Source organism: Salvelinus fontinalis, chromosome 27 (genome assembly GCF_029448725.1).
Source record: "Salvelinus fontinalis isolate EN_2023a chromosome 27, ASM2944872v1, whole genome shotgun sequence".
Taxonomy (NCBI): Eukaryota; Metazoa; Chordata; class Actinopteri; order Salmoniformes; family Salmonidae; genus Salvelinus; species Salvelinus fontinalis.
The window spans coordinates 25750498-25772747 of NC_074691.1; the positions used below are offsets into that span (position 1 = coordinate 25750498).

General features: G+C 44.2%; 1 protein-coding gene across 4 annotated transcripts in view; it reads right to left on the minus strand.

Moving 5' to 3' along the window:
* The window catches only part of LOC129825351 (serine/threonine-protein kinase PAK 5-like), a 119789-nt gene that overhangs the window by 23221 nt on the left and 74318 nt on the right, over positions 1 to 22250 (minus strand). The gene's annotated exons all lie outside the window — the stretch shown is intronic.

The window sequence follows — 22250 nt, forward strand, 5'->3', positions numbered from 1 at the left end:
TAAAACCCTCTGTGTAAACGGTTCTACCTGTAACCAAAATTTGAAGAATCTATTTAATAGATATCCTATGGGGAAAGCCAAATAACCCTTTTTGGTTCTAGATAGCACCTTTAAAAAAAAAAAAGTGGAACCTTAAATTAATACAAAAAAGCACATTTTTACAATTTTGACTTTGCAATTTTGACTTTTGAATGTGAAATCACTCAGTTCTGCCTCCAGGACAAGACTCATGACAATAAACATGAACCTGCTGCTGGGTATCACATTTGATGTTATAAAATGAAAACCAGAGAGAAGTAAATGCCTAGGTCTACCCCCTGTCGGTGTGACTTCTTTAATAGCACCCCCTGCCTGTGTGACTTCTTTAATAACAACCCCCTGCCTGTGTGACTTCTTTAATACAACCCCCTGCCGGTGTGACTTCTTTAATACTACCCCCTGTCGGTGTGACTTCTTTAATACAACCCCCTGTCGGTGTGACTTCTTTAATACAACCCCCTGTCGGTGTGACTTCTTTAATACAACCCCCTGCCGGTGTGACTTCTTTAATACAACCCCCTGTCGGTGTGACTTCTTTAATACAACCCCCTGTCGGTGTGACTTCTTTAATAACAACCCCCTGCCAGTGTGACTTCTTTAATAACAACCCCCTGCCAGTGTGACTTCTTTAATACAACCCCCTGCCAGTGTGACTTCTTTAATAACAACCCCCTGCCGGTGTGACTTCTTTAATACTACCCCCTGCCTGTGTAACTTCTTTAATACAACCCCCTGCCAGTGTGACTTCTTTAATACAACCCCCTGCCAGTGTGACTTCTTTAATACAACCCCCTGTTTGTGTGACTTCTTTAATACTACCCCCTGCCTGTGTGACTTCTTTAATAACAACCCCCTGCCGGTGTGACTTCTTTAATACAACCCCCTGTCGGTGTGACTTCTTTAATACTACCCCCTGCCTGTGTGACTTCTTTAATACAACCCCCTGCCGGTGTGACTTCTTTAATACAACCCCCTGCCGGTGTGACTTCTTTAATACAACCCCCTGCCGGTGTGACTTCTTTAATAACAACCCCCTGCCGGTGTGACTTCTTTAATACTACCCCCTGTCGGTGTGACTTCTTTAATACAACCCCCTGCCGGTGTGACTTCTTTAATACTACCCCCTGCCGGTGTGACTTCTTTAATACAACCCCCTGCCGGTGTGACTTCTTTAATACAACCCCCTGTTTGTGTGACTTCTTTAATACAACCCCCTGCCGGTGTGACTTCTTTAATACTACCCCCTGCCGGTGTGACTTCTTTAATACAACCCCCTGCCGGTGTGACTTCTTTAATACTACCCCCTGTCGGTGGGACTTCTTTAATACAACCCCCTGCCGGTGTGACTTCTTTAATAACAACCCCCTGCCAGTGTGACTTCTTTAATACAACCCCCTGTCGGTGTGACTTCTTTAATAACAACCCCCTGCCAGTGTGACTTCTTTAATACAACCCCCTGCCAGTGTGACTTCTTTAATAACAACCCCCTGCCGGTGTGACTTCTTTAATACAACCCCCTGTCGGTGTGACTTCTTTAATACTACCCCCTGCCTGTGTAACTTCTTTAATACAACCCCCTGCCAGTGTGACTTCTTTAATACATCCCCCTGTTTGTGTGACTTCTTTAATACTACCCCCTGCCGGTGTGACTTCTTTAATACTACCCCCTGCCGGTGTGACTTCTTTAATACAACCCCCTGCCGGTGTGACTTCTTTAATACAACCCCCTGTTTGTGTGACTTCTTTAATACTACCCCCTGCCGGTGTGACTTCGTTAATACAACCCCCTGCCGGTGTGACTTCTTTAATACAACCCCCTGCCGGTGTGACTTCTTTAATACTACCCCCTGCCGGTGTGACTTCTTTAATACAATCCCCTGCCTGTGTGACTTCTTTAATACAACCCCCTGCCGGTGTGACTTCTTTAATACTACCCCCTGCCGGTGTGACTTCTTTAATACAACCCCCTGCCGGTGTGACTTCTTTAATACAACCTCCTGTCGGTGTGACTTCTTTAATACAACCCCCTGTCGGTGTGACTTCTTTAATACTACCCCCTGCCGGTGTGACTTCTTTAATACAACCCCCTGCCGGTGTGACTTCTTTAATACAACCCCCTGCCGGTGTGACTTCTTTAATACAACCCCTGTCGGTGTGACTTCTTTAATACTACCCCCTGCCGGTGTGACTTCTTTCAAATACAGCCAGAATGGATGGAGAATGATTAAAAAGAGCTACCCTGAAATGTGAGAAGAGGAGAAAGCTGAGGTATACTGAGAGAGACTAGGTTATGTCCCATTTCTTTCCCAAAAGATAAGCTTCAATATCAGTGGGAGGAACTGATCAGGGCACATCAATTAACGTGACATTGGGTGCACTGCACTTACACCCCGCTTTACACAGGCATGCGCACACACAGTCGTACACACACACACCAACATACACTGCTGCTTAAAACTCCTAATGCAGCTGAAACAACAGCAGCATTGCTCATCCCCCGCTACCCACGGTAAGCTCTTTACATGGCTGCATCCTGAGTCAGAGAGGGGTTGGGGGTGTGTGTGCAAAGCAGATATCCCTGAGGGGAATCAAAGCACTGTGTGTCTCTGCCTCCAGAGGATCAACATAAGGTAAAAACGTTCTTTCTGTCGTTCTGTCCGTCCGTCCGTCCGTCTGTCTGTCTGTCTGTCTGTCTGTTTCTCTCTCTATTTCTTCCACTTGGCTTTTGATGAAGCTGTAAAAGGACAATGCTGAAGGATGTCTGACGGTGAAGTGGGCTCAAAGCACGTAAATCAAAATGGCTCAAAAGTGACGTAATTAAACATGTGTAGGGGAAGGATTTGTGTTTTCATAAATGATTGCTTTTGATAAAAACACTCTATCTGCCTTCCCTCCCCGCTTTTGCCTGTGACGGGCCTTAGTCCGGTGTACCCAGGGCCAAATGAATCGAACCCCCTCTTTGCTTGCTTAAATTGTGCGCCATGCTGTGCGCAGTCAAAAGAAAATCACATGCTTGCTAACATGGTTAGCTACATGATTGAATGAGTCTGTTTTCAACAAATCAAGTTTTTTTACTTCTATTTTAACCAAGCAAGACAAATAAACATTCAATCAATACTGAGTGAATTAACAAAATAATTTTGCAACGAACGCTTCCAGACAGTCCAGTTAAATGGTCTGTCGAAATCAATGTTTTAAGAACCGGTTCTGCCTGTGGATCTGAAGATTGTGGGTTGGCTTCCCGGAGGATACATTTAGACCATTATTTTAGTTTTTAGTTTTGACAGCCCCCCCCCCTCCCCCCCTCCGACACACACACACTTATTTTCATTTATACTGAACAAAAATATAAACACGACATGCAACAATTTCAAAGATTTTGCTGAGTTACGGTTCGTATGAGAAATTCATAAATTAATTAGGCTTTAATCTATGGATTTCTCATGACTGGGCAGGGGCGCTGCCATGGGTGGGCCTAGGAGGACACCCACTGGGGAGCCAGGCCCAGCCAATCAGAATTAGTTTTCCCCACAAAATGGCCTTATTACAGACAGAAATACTCCTCAGCACTACCCCCCTGGGCCGGCGTGGTTACACGTGGTCTGCGGCTGTGAGGCCAGTTGGACATACTGCCAAATTGTCTAAAATGACGTTGGAGGCTGCTTATGATAGAGAAATGAACATTCAATTGTCTGGCAACACCTCTGGTGGACATTCCTGCAGTCACCATGCCAATTGCATGCTCCCTCAAAACATGAGACATCGTGTTGTGTGACACAACTGCACATTTTTAGAGTGGCCTTTTATTGTCCCCAGCACAAGTTGCACCTGTGTAATGATCATGCTGTTTAATCAGCTTCTTGATATGCCACACCTGTCAGGTGGATGGATTATCTTGGATTATCTTATCTAACATGGATGTAAACAAATTTGTACACAAAATTGGAGAGAAATAAGCTTTTTGTGCATATGGTACATTTCTGGGATCTTTTATTTCAGCTCATGAAACATGGGACCAGCACTTTAGAAGTTGGGTTCATATTTTTGATCAGTGTATTAGGTGACTCTTAAAATAAGCTTTGGGTTCGTGGAGTGGCAGGCAAGTGGCAGTGAGTGCGGTGTACTACTGCGCGTGTCTTGCTAGAACGGAGGAGAGACCAGCTGACTCTCAGGGAATAGGTCGTTGCCCTCATCCGTGAGATGCATCCCTACAGTACTGTCCAGGGACACAGTGTGTTATGGTAAAGTGGTGGATTGTGCGCCTGCCACGGAGAAATGTCAGCTGGAGCAGACAAACGACTTACACCAATTCAAATGCACATAGTACACATGGTACTTGACACACTATCAATACTTATCAATAGTGTTTTTATCAGGAGTTACCAACAGTGCCCTTGACGATCCACAGGGTTTTGCATGTTTTTCTGTTCAAGCCCAGTGCCACCACACCTGATTCTACTACTCAGCTGTTCATCGAGACCTCAGCTGTTCATCGAGACCTCAGCTGTTCATCGAGACCTCAGCTGTTCATCGAGACCTCAGCTGTTCATCCAGACCTCAGCTGTTCATCCAGACCTCAGCTGTTCATCCAGACCTCAGCTGTTCATCGAGACCTCAGCTGTTCATCCAGACCTCAGCTGTTCATCCAGACCTCAGCTGTTCATCCAGACCTCAGCTGTTCATCGAGACCTCAGCTGTTCATCCAGACCTCAGCTGTTCATCCAGACCTCAGCTGTTCATCGAGACCTCAGCTGTTCATCCAGACCTCAGCTGTTCATCCAGACCTCAGCTGTTCATCGAGACCTCAGCTGTTCATCGAGACCTCAGCTGTTCATCGAGACCTCAGCTGTTCATCCAGACCTCAGCTGTTCATCGAGACCTCAGCTGTTCATCCAGACCTCAGCTGTTCATCCAGACCTCAGCTGTTCATCGAGACCTCAGCTGTTCATCCAGACCTCAGCTGTTCATCGAGACCGCAGCTGTTCATCCAGACCTCAGCTGTTCATCCAGACCTCAGCTGTTCCTCCAGACCTCAGCTGTTCCTCCAGACCTCAGCTGTTCCTCCAGACCTCAGCTGTTCATCCAGACCTCAGCTGTTCATCCAGACCTCAGCTGTTCATCGAGACCTCAGCTGTTCCTCCAGACCTCAGCTGTTCATCCAGACCTCAGCTGTTCATCCAGACCTCAGCTGTTCATCCAGACCTCAGCTGTTCATCGAGACCTCAGCTGTTCATCCAGACCTCAGCTGTTCATCCAGACCTCAGCTGTTCATCGAGACCTCAGCTGTTCATCCAGACCTCAGCTGTTCATCCAGACCTCAGCTGTTCATCGAGACCTCAGCTGTTCATCGAGACCTCAGCTGTTCATCCAGACCTCAGCTGTTCATCCAGACCTCAGCTGTTCATCCAGACCTCAGCTGTTCATCCAGACCTCAGCTGTTCATCGAGACCTCAGCTGTTCATCCAGACCTCAGCTGTTCATCGAGACCGCAGCTGTTCATCCAGACCTCAGCTGTTCATCCAGACCTCAGCTGTTCCTCCAGACCTCAGCTGTTCCTCCAGACCTCAGCTGTTCCTCCAGACCTCAGCTGTTCATCCAGACCTCAGCTGTTCATCCAGACCTCAGCTGTTCATCGAGACCTCAGCTGTTCCTCCAGACCTCAGCTGTTCATCCAGACCTCAGCTGTTCATCCAGACCTCAGCTGTTCGAGACCTCAGCTGTTCATCGAGACCTCAGCTGTTCATCGAGACCTCAGCTGTTCATCAAGACCTCAGCTGTTCATCGAGACCTCAGCTGTTCATCGAGACCATGAATAGTAGAATCAGGTGTGGTAGAACTGGGCTTGAACAAAAAAGTCTGTATAAACCTGTAGTTTGTCAAGAGCAATTGTGGTCATCCCTGAATTGTATTTAAAAAGTATCTCTGATGAATGTACATTTGGTTGTACATTTTATATTTAGTGATAACTCACTTTTGTTAACAGGTAATGTAGTACTAGGCCTTTCTTAAGTAAACTTTAAGGTACATCTTTACGTACTTTATATAGTTAATGGGTACATGTTGATTATTTGTGTATTTTCCAGGAGCTTGCTTGACTATCTTAAGAGAGATCATGGATATTTTTTCAGTTTACTCTATATTGGCTTAAATGGGTTTCTGGTTTTTCACTTCCCTGTGGAAAATCCACTGTTAATATTAAATAAATACTAACAACTACATTATTTCTGTTGCCTTTTTTTCACTTAACTTTTACTGCTGTTATGCTGTATTAGAATGTTGTATAATAATGTGGCATATACCTTCCGGTGTAAAAAATATGGAAATTAAAAACAAAAAAACGATGTTTTAGGTGAGAAGTAGGCATTAGTCTGAAGCTGAAAAAGAAAGGAAATTCAGGAGCACCACAATGCCTACTTCACCTATTCTCTCCCAAGGTTCTCCAGCACACAGCTTTGACCTACTACAGTGGCTATGAAGTATGTTACGTACGCCTCTTGGAGGAGGGAACGCAACACCCCGCTATATCTCAACTCCCCGCGGAGTGAAAAAAGGATGTGATCGTAGGTGCGGGGAAGGACGACAGAGGCAAAGAAAAATTATGTTTACAGGGAATTTATTATTCCTAACACACGGTACCAATACCAACATTGCTCCTGTAGTAGGTCAAAGATGTGTGCTGGAAAGCCTTGGTAGAGCTTAGGTGGAATAGGCATTGTGGTGCTCATGTGAATTTCCTCTCTTTTTCAGCTTCTGACCAATGCCTACTTCTCATATAACATATGTGTGTGTATATATATATATATATATCAGTTGAAGTCGGAAGTTAACATACACCTTAGCCAAATACATTTAAACTCAGTTTTTCACAATTCCTGACATTTAATCCTAGTAAAAATTCCCTGTCTTAGCTCAGTTAGGATCACCACTTTATTTGAAGAATGTGAAATGTCAGAATAATAGTAGAGAAAATGATTTATTTCAGCTTTTATTTCTTTCATCACATTCCCAGTGGGTCAGAAGTTTACATACACTCAATTAGTATTTGGTAGCATTGCCTTTAAATTGTTTAACTTGGGTCAAACGTTTCAATTAGCCTTCCACAAGCTTCCCACAATAAGTTGGGTGAATTTTGGCCCATACCTCCTGACAGAGCTGGTGTAACTGAGTCAGGTTTGTAGGCCTCCTTGCTCGCACACACTTTTTCAGTTCTGCCCACAAATGTTCTATAGGATTGAGCTCAGGGCTTTGTGATGGCCACTCCAATACTTTGACTTTGTTGTCCTTTAGCCATTTTGCCACAGCTTTGGAAGTATGCTTGGGGTCATTGTCCATTTGGAAGACCCATTTGCGACCAAGCTTTAACTTCCTGACTGATGTCTTGAGATGTTGCTTCAATATATCCACATAATTTTCCTCCCTCATGACGCCATCTATTTTGTGAAGTCCCCCAATCCCTCCTGCACCAAAGGACCCCCACAACATGCTGCTGCTACCCCTGTGCTTCACGGTTGGGATGGTATTTTTGAGCTTGCAAGCCTCTCCCTTTTTCCTCCAAACATAATGATGGTCATTATAGCCAAACAGTTCTATTTTTGTTTCATCAGACCAGAGGACATTTCTCCAAAAAGTACAATCTTTGTCAGTTGCAAACCGTAGACTGGCTTTTTTTATGGCGGTTTTGGAGCATTGGCTTCTTCCTTGCTGAGGGACCTTTCAGGTTATGTCGATATAGGACTCGTTTTACTGTGGATATCGATACTTTTGCACCTGTTTTCTCCAGCATCTTCACAAGGTCCTTTGCTGTTCTTCTGGGATTGATTTGCACTTTTCGCACCAAAGTACGTTAATCTCTATGAGACAGAACGCATCTCCTTCCTGAGCGGTATGACGGCTGCGTGGTCCCATGGTGTTTATACTTGCGTACTATTGTTTGTACAGATGAACGTGGTACCTTCAGGCATTTGGAAATTGCTCCCAAGGATGAACCAGACTTGTGGAGGTCTACAATATTTTTCTGAGGTCTTGACTGATTTCTTTAGATTTTCACATGATGTCAAGCAAAGAGGCACTGAGTTTGAAGGTAGGCCTTGAAATACATCCACAGGTACACCTCCAATTGATTCAAATGATGTCAATTAGCCTATTAGAAGCTTCTAAAGCCATGACATCATTTTCTGGAATTTTCCAAGCTGTTTAAAGGCACAGTCAACTTAGTGTATGTAAACTTCTGACCCACTGGAATTGTGACACATTGAATTACAAGTGAAATAATCTGTCTGTAAACAATTGTTGGAAAAATGACTTGTGTCATGCACAAAGTAGATGCCCTAACCGACTTGCCAAAACTATAGTTTGTTAACAAGAAATTTGTGGAGTGGTTGAAAAACGAGTTTTAATGACTCCAACCTAAGTGTATGTAAACTTCCAACTTCAACTGTGTATATATATATATATACCTCGCACCAACAACCATTTGTGGTTTGAGTTGTGGACTCTCTACCCCTTTCCCCCTCTCTCTCTCTGGTGTTCCTCTCTCTTCCATCCACCTTGCTACCCCTTTCCCACACCTCTGACCCTGCTCCCCCCTCTCACCCTGTCTTCCACCCTCTCACCTTCTCTTCTACCCCTCTCACCCTCTCTTCCACCCTCATACCCTCTCTTCCACCCCTATCACCCTCCATTCCACCCCTCTCACCCTCCATTCCACCCCTCTCACCCTCTCTTCCACCCTCATACCCTCTCTTCCACCCCTCTCACCCTCCATTCCACCTCTCTCACCTTCTCTTCCACCCTCTCACACTCTTCCACCCCTCTCACCTTCTCTTTCACCCCTCTCACCTTCCCTTCCATCCCTTTCACCCTCCATTCCACCTCTCTCACCTTCTCTTCCACCCTCTCACACTCTTCCACCCCTCCCACCCTCGCTTCCACCCCTCTCACCCTCTTCCACCCTCTCACCCTCCATTCCACCCTCTCACACTCTTCCACCCCTCTCACCTTCCCTTCCACCCCTCTCACCCTCTCTTCCACCCTCATACCCTCTCTTCCACCCCTCTCACCCTCCATTCCACCCCTCTCCCCCTCCATTCCACCCCTCTCACCCTCTCTTCCACCCTCATACCCTCTCTTCCACCCCTCTCACCCTCCATTCCACCTCTCTCACCTTCTCTTCCACCCTCTCACACTCTTCCACCCCTCTCACCTTCTCTTTCACTCTCATACCCTCGCTTCCACCCCTCTCACCCTCCATTCCACCTCTCTCACCTTCTCTTCCACCCTCTCACACTCTTCCACCCCTCTCACCTTCTCTTTCACCCCTCTCACCTTCCCTTCCACCCCTCTCACCCTCCATTCCACCTCTCTCACCTTCTCTTCCACCCTATCACACTCTTCCACCCCTCTCACCTTCTCTTTCACCCCTCTCACCTTCCCTTCCACCCCTCTCACCCTCCATTCCACCCCTCTCACCCTCTCTTCCACCCTCTTACCCTCTCTTCCACCCCTCTCACCCTCCATTCCACCCCTCTCACCTTCTCTTCCACCCTCTCATCCTCTCTTTCACCCCTCTCACCTTCTCTTCCACCACTCTCACTCTCACCCTCCATTCCATCCCTCTCACCTTCTCTTCCACCCTCTCATCCTCTCTTTCACCCCTCTCACCTTCTCTTTCACCCCTCTCACCTTCTCTTCCACCCCTCTCACCTCTTCAACCCCTCTCCCTCTTTCCAGCATTAGGGAAAAAAGCTGTGGGGACTCAGCAGTGCAATGAACTGGAACTCAAAGTGAAACAACTATAAAACACAAACCTGAGAGGACGGAGAGGCTGTGGAGAGTAAGAAATTAATATAGGTGGATTGGATAGGTTTAAGCAATACAGTGAGAATTCCACCTTGCCAGTTAGAGGGAAAGGTGGAGCTATTACCAAATTGTTCATACCTATCTGATCCTTTCAAATCGACGAGCTAGGGCTATAGGGGTAGAGGATAGAGGTTGTTTCTGGACAGCCCTGTTATCAATCTATCATGTTTGAAACATTAGAGTCAATTTGTTTTCAACTGAAGAGATGAATTGTAATTCAAATTCAGGAATTTAAATGTATTTTATTTTCTTGAAGGCCATCAAATGCAGATAAATCAGCTTTGACAACGTGTTCAACTAGAACACTCATCATTTCTCACTAAATCAATAGGGAGGGAGCACTGGAGAGTGTCAGTTATTTCATAAAACATCAAACTTGTTTGGTTGAAAATCAATAACCTGCCTTGTATAGGAGACAGAGAGAGGGATAGGAAAGAGAGAGTGAGCAAAAGCGAAGAGAGGGACACACGCAAAGTTAATTGTGTGCCAAATCCCTGTCAAGTATCCTACATCACGTAAAGTCGGTGCTGGAAATTCTCCCATTCATTTGAATTAGGTGCTGATAGTTTGGAGTACCTAGCTCTCTCTCTCATGTCTGTCTGTCTGTCTGTCTGTCTGTCTGTCTGTCTGTCTGTCTGTCTGTCTGTCTGTCTGTCTGTCTGTCTGTCTGTCTGCCTGCCTGCCTGCCTGCCTGCCTGCCTGCCTGCCTGCCTGCCTGCCTGCCTGCCTGCCTGCCTGCCTGCCTGCCTGCCTGCCTGCCTGCCTGCCTGCCTGCCTGCCTGCCTGCCTGCTCGCTCGCTCAAGGTAAGCACTGGTAGAGAGGGATAAGGAGAGAAGGAGGGCAGAGGGTAGGGCAGGAGGAGCAGAGGAGATCTAATCTTTATTCTGGTGTATGTCCGTCTGCTCAGTGTACATACTGGCAGAGAGGAAGGAGAAGGTAGGGCAGGGCGAGAAAAGGGAAGGAAGAGGATTATTGAGGAGAGAAGTGGATGCAATGAGGAGAGAGGAGCAGACAGGACAGGGGATGGGGGAGCCCAAGATAGGTGAGGTAGAGAAGGGAGTACAGGGGAGGGGGGAGCCCAAGAGAAGTGGGGTAGTAAGGGGAGGGCATGGGATTGGGGGAGCCCAAGAGGGGTGAGGTAGTTAGGGGAGGACAGGGGATGGGGGGATCCCAAGAGAGATGAGGTATTTAGGGGAGGATAAGGGATAGGGGATGGGAGAGCCCAAGAGAGATGAGGTAGTGAGAGGAGGACATGGAATGGGGGGTGCCCAAGAGAGATGAGGTAGTTAGGGAAGGATAAGGGATAGGGGATGGGAGAGCCCAAGAGAGATGAGGTAGTGAGAGGAGGACATGGAATGGGGGGTGCCCAAGAGAGATGAGGTAGTGAGAGGAGGACATGGAATGGGGGGTGCCCAAGAGAGATGAGGTAGTGAGAGGAGGACATGGAATGGGGGGTGCCCAAGAGAGATGAGGTAGTTAGGGGAGGACAGGGGATGGGGGGGATCCCAAGAGAGATGAGGTATTTAGGAGAGGATAAGGGATAGGCGATGGGAGAGCCCAAGAGAGATGAGGTAATGAGAGGAGGACATGGAATGGGGGGTGCCCAAGAGAGATGAGGTAGTTAGGGGGGGATAGGGGATGGGGGGAGCCCAAGAAAGATGAGGTAGTTAGGGGGGGATAGGGGATGGGGGGAGCCCAAGAAAGATGAGGTAGTTAGGGGGGGATAGGGGATGGGGGGAGCCTAAGAGAGGTGAGGTAGTGAGGGGAGGACATGGGAGGGGGGATGAAAAGTGAGGCTCATTGGGAGATAAGGTTGAATTAACCTTGGAGGTAATGAAGGAGGGGAGGGAGTGAAGAGAGGAGAAGGGGGGTGGCATAGAAGAAAGGAGGGAGACGAAAGGGTAAAGGGAGGGGGGTAATTAATGAGGTTGCCCTCTAAGTGACTCTTGGCTATAACCCTGTTTTAGAGCCCACGGTTCACTCACCACAGCCTTGGAACCATCACACGAACAGACAGATACATATACACACGCACGTGCACACACACACACACACACACACACACACACACACACACATATCACCCTCCACTCCCAGGTACACCAATATGGCCCACGCTGTTCCTCTCAACCCTTCTGTCTTTCAGTCTTCATCTCAATGAGAGCTCCTGGTTGTATAACAATTGGAGTCAAGTAATTCTTGTCATCTACTGGAATCTTGTCATATATCCTAGTGGGTACAAACTGACGCAGGTGTGTCCTCCTCCGCCCCTTCGTCTCGGTTAGTCACAGACTGATGCACTGCACCTACACCCCCACAACACATTCTTAAAGCCCTCCTACTCTTTACTCACATCTTCCTCTTTCTCTCCCTGACAGCATCTCTCTGTGACACCTTACACAGCAGACAATATACACCCACCCACACGCACGCACGCACGCACGCACGCACGCACGCACGCAGTGTGATACTGAAGTGTAGTAGCGTATTAGTAAACAATCTGTGGACTGTAATGTAAGTGTATTCATTGTTTATGAGATAATGTTAAAAGGCCCTTAACCCGGGACAAATAACCCTCTCGCAACTCTCCTTCAAGGCTCCCTACTGCATCATTGATCAAACGAGGGACAAATTATGCCGAAAATTATGATTTAAAGGAGCTTTTTAGATAACTAGAGGACAAAGACGTTGACACAAAGAGATGATTAGGAGCAGAACACGTTATGAGCACATCGTGTACAAGTTCAACATCAAAACACTTCTTGTTCGTTTGCTTATGAGGTTTGACAAACCTTGCTCCAAAAGTCCTTTCAGACATGATGAAGCAGACATAATGGTGCTCCAGCCCTCTATACATTATCGTAATTGTATGTTAAATAGTGTAATTCAACCCTTGTCTGTCACAACATTCTGTATGCTTACTCAATAGCTACCTCTACTGTTCTGTTCAGTAGCCTGAGCTCTACTCCTCTAGCTCACTCTACTGGTCATTGGTGGTGCTGACTGGCTGAATGACTGACGGACAGGCTGACTGACTGTCTGACTGACTTTGTTGGCTTGCTGACTGACTGTCTGAATGACTGACTGACTGTCTGACTGACTGACTGTCTGACTGACTGACTGACTGTCTTACTAACTGACTGGCTGGATGAATGCAAAAGTCCACAGACCCAAACCAAAAGGCTTTAGGAGCCATCATCAACTCAGTGGGTTTTGTCCAACATGTCTCCGGACCTACTCACTGCTACAGTCATACTCTGGACCTAGTTTTGTCCTGTGGAATAAATGTTGTGGATCTTAATGTTTTTCCTCGTAATCCTGGACTATCGGACCACCATTTTATTACGTTTGCAATCGCAACAAATAATCTGCTCAGACCCCAACCAAGGATCATCAAAAGCCGTGCTATAAATTCTCGGCCAACCTAAAGATTCTTAAATGCCCTTCCAGACTCCCTCCACCTACCCAAGGACGTCAGAGTACAAAAATCAGTAAACCACCTAACTGAGGAACTCAATTAAACCTTGCGTAATACCCTGAAACAAAAAACATTTGTCATAAGAAACTAGCTCCCTGGTATACAGAAAATACCCGAGCCCTGAAACAAGCTTCCAGAAAATTGGAACGGAAATGGCGCTACACCAAACGGGAAGTCTTCCGACGAGCTTGGAAAGACAGTACCGTGCGGTATCGAAGAGCCTTCACTGCTGCTTGATCATCCTATTTTTCCATTGAGTACAATAAGAACAATCCTAAATGTATATTTGATACTGTCGCAAAGCTAACTAAAAAGCAGCATTCCCCAAGAGAGGATGGCTTTCACTTCAGCAGTTATAAATTCATGAACTTTTTTGACGAAAAGATCATGATCATTAGAAAGCAAATTACGGACTCCTCTTTAAATCTGCGTATTTCTCCAAAGCTCAGTTGTCCTGAGTCGCACAACACTGCCAGGACCTAGGATCAAGGGAGAAGCTCAAGTTTTTTAATACTATATCACTTGACACATTGATGAAAATAGTCATGGCCTCTAAACTTTCAAGCTGCATACTGGACCCTATTCCAACTAAACTACTGAAAGAGCTGCTTCCTGTGCTTGGCCCTCCTACATAATAAACGGCTCCCTATCCACCGGATGTATACCAAACTCACTAAAAGTGGCAGTAATAAAGCCTCTCTTGAAAAAGCCAAACCTTGACCCAGAATATATAAAAAACTATTGGCCCATATCGAATCTACCATTCTTCTCAAAAGTTTTAGTTAAAGCTGTTGCACAGCAACTCACTGCTTTCCTGAAGACAAACAATGTATGCAAAACGCTTCAGTCTGGTTTTAGACCCCATCATAGCACTGAGACTGCACTTGTGAAGTTGGTAAATGACCTTTAATTGGCGTCAGACCGAGGCTCTTTATCTGTCCTCGTGCTCCTAGTCCTTAGTGCTGCTTTGAATCCATCGATCACCACATTCTTTTGGAGAGATTGGAAACCCAAATTGGTCTACACGGACAAGTTCTGGCCTGGTTTAGATCTTATCTGTCGGATATCAGTTTGTAGATGGTTTGTCCTCTGACAAATCAACTGTAAATTGTGGTGTTCCTCAAGGCTCCGTTTAGGACCACTATTGTTTTCACTCTATATTTTACCTCTTTGTGATATCATTCGGAAACATAATGTTAACTTTCACTGCAATGCAGACAGCACACATCTGTACATTTCAATGAAACATGCTGAAGCCCCAAAATTGCCCTCCCTGGAAGCCTGTGTTTCAGACATAAGGAAGTGGATGGCGGCAAATGTTCTACTTTTAAACTCGAACAAAACAGAGATGATAGTTCTAGGTCCCAAGAAACAAAGTGATCATCTGTTGAATCTGACAATTAATCTTGATGGTTGTACAGTCGTCTCAAATAAAACTGTGAAGGACCTCTGCCTTACTCTGGACCCTGATCTCTCTTTTGACGAACATATCAAGACTGTTTCAAGGACGGCTTTAACCATCGACATAACATTGGAAAAATCTGAAACTTTTTGTCCAAAACTGATGCAGAAAAACGTATCCATGGTTTTGTCACTTCTAGGTTAGACTACTGCAATGCTCTACTTTCCAGCTACAGAGATAAAGCACTAAATAAACTTCAGTTAGTGCTAAACACGGCTGCTAGAATCTTGACTAGAACCCCAAAATTTGATCATATTATTCCAGTGCTAGTCTCTCTACACTGGCTTCCTGTTAAGGCTAGGGCTGATTTAAAGTTTTTACTGCTAACCTACAAAGCATTACATGAGGTTTCTCCTACCTATCTTTCCGATTTTGTCTTGCCGTACATACCTAGAAGTATGCTAAGGTCACAAGATGCAGGCCTCCTTACTGTCCCTAGAATTTCTAAGCAAACAGCTGGAAGCAGGGCTTTCTCCTATAGAGCTCCATTTTTATGAAATGGTCTGCCTATCCATGTGAGAGACGCAGACTCGATCTCAACCTTTAAGTCTTTATTGAAGACTCATCTCTTTAGTAAGTCCTATGATTGAGTGTAGTCTGAACATTTGAACATCTTGGCCACGTTCTGTTATAATCTCCACCCGGCACAGCCAGAAGAGGACTGGCCACCCCACATAGCCTGGTTCCTCTCTAGGTTTCTTCCTAGGTTCCGGCCTTTCTAGGGAGTTTTTCCTAGCCACCGTGCTTCTACACCTGCATTGCTTGCTGTTTGGGGTTTTAGGCTGGGTTTCTGAACAACACTTTGTGACATCAGCTGATGTAAAGTGCTTTATAAATACATTTGATTGATTGATTGATTGATTGACTGGCTGAATGGCTAGCTGACTGACTGACTGACTGACTGGCTGGCTTAAAACCTCTCTGGGATAGGCGGGACGCTTGCGTCCCACTTGGCCAATAGCCAGGGAAAATGTAGAGCGCCAAATTCCAAAAAATTATATAAAATCAAACTTTCATTAAATCACACATATAAGATACCAAATTAAAGCTACACTCGTTGTGAATCCAGCCAACATGTCAGATTTCAAAAAGGCTTTTCGGCGAAAGCATAAGATGCTATTATCTGATGATAGCACAACAGTAAACAGAGAGTGTAGCATATTTCAACCATGCAGGCGCAACACAAAACGTAGAAATAAAATATAAATCATGCCTTACCTTTGACGAATTTCTTTTGTTGGCACTCCAATATGTCCCATAAACATCACAAATGGTCCTTTTGTTCGATTAATTCCATCCATATATGTCCAAAATGTCAATTTATTTGGCGCGTTTGATCCAGAAAAAAACAGCTTCCAATTCACGCAACGTCACTACAAAATATCTCAAAAATTACCTCTAAACTTTGCCAAAACATTTCAAACTACTTTTGTAATACAACTTAAGGTATTTGTAAACGTTAATAATCGATCAAATTGAAGACGGGTCTATCTGTTTTCAATACAGGAGGACGCCAAACTAACGATACTTTTTTAGTCTTGTGCAACTCTCAAACAGTACACATAATGTTATACTGATTCCAGATGGCCGTTCTTCTTCTTTGCACAAAGGAATAACCTCACCCTATTTCCTAAGACTGGTGACATCCAGTGGAAGCGGTAGGAACTGCAAACAGGTTGATTAGAAATCTAGTATCCCAATGAAAGCTCATTGAACAGACGGTGACCTCAACAACAAAAAAAATCTGAATGGTTAGTCCTCGGGGTTTTGCCTGCTACATAAGTTCTGTGATACTCACAGACATGATTCAAACAGTTTTGGAAACTTCAGAGTGTTTTCTATCCAAATCTACTAATAATATGCATATCTTATATTCTGGGGATGAGTAGAAGGAAGTTGAAATTGGGCATGCTATTTATCCAAAAGTGAAAATGCTTCCCCCTATCCCACAGAAGTTAATGCTTGACTAACTGTCTGGCTGAATGACTAGCTAGATGGCTGGCTGAATGACTGATCACTGTGTTGTGTTGATCTACAGTTCAGGCTGGGAGCAGCTTGAGGGCCAGGACAAGATCATGGTGTGTGCTCAGTGGCGTAGCGCAGACACCATAAAATGCCTTGCATTTTTACAATTTACAATAAGTGTTTGAAGGACTTGATTGTTTGATTAGATTATTCAAATATGTAATACAAATCTCCAAACATATTTTTGTTTTGATTTAAAGCACTATTAAATGCTCCAGGGCTAATTTGGTTAGCATTTTGGCATGTTTATAAAGCAAACATTATCCCTTAGGTCTAACACAGAAAATACTTCAATTGTTTAAGCATACAGTATGTTATAGAACAGTGATTACAATATTTTTTCAGATTATTGACAAAAAAATATATCAGTGACGGAGTTGACAAACCACTGACGGAGTTGACAACAGATACTCAAAACAGACAAAGTTCTATACAAAACATTTTTAAAATATGGAAAATTATTCACTTGAAAATCCCCAATAAAAACATAACTATTCTATCAGATCTTTCAGCACTCTGATGGAGTTGACGTCAGACAAAAATCTGACGGAGTTGATGTTTTGCGGAGTTGACAACAATGTAATTTTTCTTCTTCCTTTAAGTTGTATACACAGTAGCGATTTGCTTTTTGACACTAAAACCTAATTTAAATATAATATATTTTAACCATAATTCATATTCTATTTTAATCTACCAGGCAGATGGAGTTGACAGTTTATGATTGTGACCATGGTGATACCAATATTGTTTGTTTAAATATATCAAAAGTAGAGAACTTTCCAGACCATGAGTGGTCTTGTTGCGCTACATGTAATGAGGACATGAATAAAGAGTCATTGTGCTGCCATCCTGTTAGGAGGTAACAGATTATTTTATTACAATGGTTCAAATGTATTTTCATTGTGTTCCATGGTGTTATTCGCCCCCTAGTGGAGCTTTCTGGTACTTAGACTGTACGCAAACAGGAAGTAGAGAATTCGTTCTGCACGCATAGAAGCAGCTAAAAACAACGCTATGGTGCAGGTCTTTCAGTGTAGTTATTTCTTGTCACGCTTCAGCCTTGGAAAATATTTGTTTGTAAGTTCGATTCAAGCATTTAGCTAGTGATGATAATCGTGTTATTGATAGAGTTGCTTACATATCAATGTTGGTTTGTTTGTATACCATCTATACCATCTACTGCATCTTGCCTATGCCGTTCTGTACCATCACTCATTCATATATCTTTATGTACATATTCTTTATCCCTTTACACTTGCGTGTATAAGGTAGTAGTTGTGGAATTGTTAGGTTAGATTACTTGTTGTTATTACTGCATTGTCGGAACTAGAAGCACAAGCATTTCGCTACACTCGCATTAACATCTGCTAACCATGTGTATGTGACTAATAAATTTGATTTGGTTGGTTGCATTTACTCACACAAATTGCAATGCCTTTCATGTATGCCGTTAGCTGTATTACTTTGCTCGTGCATCATGCAAACGAATTGTAACATATACAATACTGTAGTTTTGTTACTGTTTCTAGTGTAATATGCTTTGTTATTCTACATAGATGGTTATACATTATTAGAGTAATGAAAGGAGTTAGTCAATTACCATATGAGTAACAATTAGCTATATGGTTTGGCATCATGCCAGATGCATGGTACCTTAGCACGTGCTTTGTATTCATGCAACTTCAAATGTATAATGTACAGCTACAGTATGTCGGTGTGAATTGAATACTAAAGTATATTCTTTTCTGTATTTTGCAGTTTTACAACAAACGTTTTCAATATATTCATTCAAGAAAAGTCACACCTTGGGAGTTTTATTGAAGACATAGTTGTTAGCTATCTGTCTAGTTTTGCATGGGAACGCAACTCAAGGGCAGAATAGTCATTATAGTATAGCTGACCCTGTTCATTTATGATTCATTTAGGATTTTAGACAAATCTGAGAGTAAACCAAATCCCCGGACACCTCTTTTAGTGATCTACATTTTCAGAGAAATAGTCTTTAAAGTCACAAAGGGGCTGTTGCAAGAAACTGCCTGTTTCCCACAGTTTGAAATGGAGATCCTTTTATCCGGACAAGGGAATTGCTACTAATCTTTTCCCCTTATAAAATTCCCCTAAATGTACATTGTAAGCTCAAATAATACAACAAAATCAATATTTTTCAACTATTAAAAAAAACTTTCCCTTGCAGGGATTGTCTTGACAAGAATCCCTAAGCTAATTTCCTACTACTCTATACATGTTCCATGAGGCTGAGAGAAAATATTGCAGTTTTAAAGCAAATTTCTTGTAATAAAAAAAATAAATATTTAATGGCTTATGGGACCCCAACCCCTCCTAAGCTTGTGGGGGGGTGCTGTGTCAGTGTGTGCTACTGACGAGTCCTCTACCAGATGACCGGGAGGGGATGTCTCAGGTGAAGAAGGACATCTGGAGACGCTCGGCCATCCAGGTCAAACCCACATAAGAGTATACTAAATCTAGGGGTAACATTAAGCATTAAGACTCTAAGTGTGCATCCCAAATGGCACCCTATTCTCTATTTAGTGCACTACTTTTGACCAGAGCTCTATATATTTCAAACCCTGCTCAGTCACAGTGTCCCAGTGTTGATGTAGCATACATGATACTAGCATAGGTTATTCTGCCTCCTACTGGTTTGCAACAGTAATGCAGCTCTGTGAGACAGAATGGCCACTGTTACTGTCACTGTCATTTAATGCTTTGCATGAATGAAAGGGCACAGCACACAAAAACATTCCAGGTAGAAGTTACCTTTAGGCACAGATCTAGGATCAGCTAGTTCTTCCTAAACCCTAACCTCATCCATAGCCGGGAAAAAAACTCAAACGGCTTAGATCAGAATTTTATCTTACTCCATTTTTACTAAATAACACAAGTACATTGTGCTGCTCTTGAACAGTAATCAATTGTAATTAATATTGAGTTTCTTAGAACATGATGCGTTGATTATTAGAGACATGTTTTTGGAACAGCTCTAAGATGAATGTAGGCAGAGGCAGACCTCTTTCCTCAGGGTGTGCTGCCTGTTATTTAATAACCTTCATCTTACATTCCCCAATCCCTTCATTTCAAGAGCTGTTGGTTAAAATAGATAACAACTCATCATCATCATCATGCTCTTATGGAGTAGTAGTGGGATACAACTCCATAAGAACTCAAATATTGGAAGACTACTCTTCTCAGAGTACTACTATAATAGGGGAAAAAAAACTAAAAACCCAGTTGCATTGAAAGGGGAACGTGTGAATAAACTTATAACCTGTCATGTCCCTGAAGGAGAGATGGCATGAACTAAAATGATAGATAGAAAAGAGGAGTGAGAGAGAGAGAAAGGGTGTGTGTGAGATAAAGAAGTTATTCACAACAGAAGTTTGTGAGGTTATGTTCAATATCTCCAATAGCTCTGTGAGCTTTTCCCCCACATATCCAGCTACCCAGGATCCTCCAGACTTCCACCATCAACTATTCAGCCATAAACAAGGTCAGCAGTATGCCACTGTGAATTAGGAGACGACCAAGGACAGGAGTTTTCCCTGGCCCTAGAGCAGAAATATTACCCTGGACTTTATCCAACTCTTCTGACTATCATAGAGACACAACAACAAGCAAACACCTACTATTTGTTATCAAAATGGCTGCCTGCTTTGAGTTATTTACTGCTTGTTAGATGTAGGATTTGTCATCTTCCCCCGGGAGACTAGGGCAGCCCAGAGAAGAGCCCAGGCCTAGCGGTGCCTAATGTGTGTGTTTACTGTGTTCCTCTGATGTGATGTGATCCGGGCCCAGCAGCTGAGACCACTCTGACCCAGTTCCCCCTGATCTCTCTGGGGGAGCGCTCTATTACCAGCCTCAGGATTCAAACTAGGCCTACATTATGTGTTCACCACATTGAGGCTAGTGGGTGTTCAAACTGCATTACAGATCACATGAAGTACAAACACATAGATGTGGGATCTTAATTTGATCACTATTTTGTTGCTGAGAATTTTCCTGCACAGCAAGACACTTGCACAACACTTGTAGTGTATTTGAGGTTTAAAAAGGCTTCTAAAGTTAGTAATTTAAACTTTGAATGAAAAATGTATGAAAATGTACCATACAAAAATGGCCATTAATTATAATCCACATAATAATTCACATTTCCTGTTGCTGCAAGAATGCATAATGCAGACCTTCTTGTAACTGTGCATTGTCAGTTGATGTTTGTTTCTGAACAGCCATGGATAGAAGAGGGCCCCTACAATGACTTAATAGTGATGTCGTAAATAAAACCCCAATCTCTCCTGGTCTTGAAGAGGTTCTCCAGGAGTTTCCCAGTGAGTTAATCACTATTATAAACATTTCCTGATCAATGGCCTCCACAATGAGACTAGACAGAACGAGAGCAGATGAGACCAGATGATACAGATGGAACGAGACCAGATGAGACCAGACGGCACCAGACGGAACAAGACCAGACAGAACCAGACCAGACGGAACGAGACCAGACAGAACGAGACCAGATGAGACCAGGCGGAAGAAGACCTGACGGAACAAGACCAGATGAGACCAGGCGGAACAAGACAGGTGAGACCAGATGGAATGAGACCAGATGAGATCAGATGAGACAGAACAAGACCAGAAGAGACCAGACGAGACCAGACGAACGAGACCAGATGAGACCAGTTGAGACCAGACGGAACGAGACCAGATGGAATGAGACCAGATGAAACCAGACGAGACCAGACAGAATGAAACCAGATGAGACCAGACGGAACGAGACAAGACAGAACGAGACTAGATGAGACCAGACGGAACGAGACCAGATGAGACCAAACGGAACATAAACAGATGAGACCAGACGAGACCAGGCGGAACGAGACCAGACGGGACCAGACGGAATGAGACCAGATGAGATCAGATGAGACCAGACGGAACAAGACCAGATGAGACCAGACAAGACCAGGCGGAACGAGACCAGACGGAACGAGACCAGATGAGACCAGACGAGATCAGACTGAACAAGACCAGATGAGACCAGATGGAACGAGACCAGATGAGGTGAGGAGATCCATTAAGGCCCTCTAGGAGCATCCCAGCGTTATCTTCTTCTAACTGCTTTGAGAGACAGGAGCTCACTCTGGTTTAATTTCACACACACACACACACACACACACACACACACACACACACACACACACACACACACACACACACACACACACACACACACACACACACACACACACACACACACACACACACACACACACACACACACACGTTCCCCAGTTTCTGTGTTCTGTTTTGTATTTGAGTGTGTGTTTCAGGAGATGGCTTCCTGAAGTACTCCCCAACCAGCTGATTGGTCAACCCCAGGC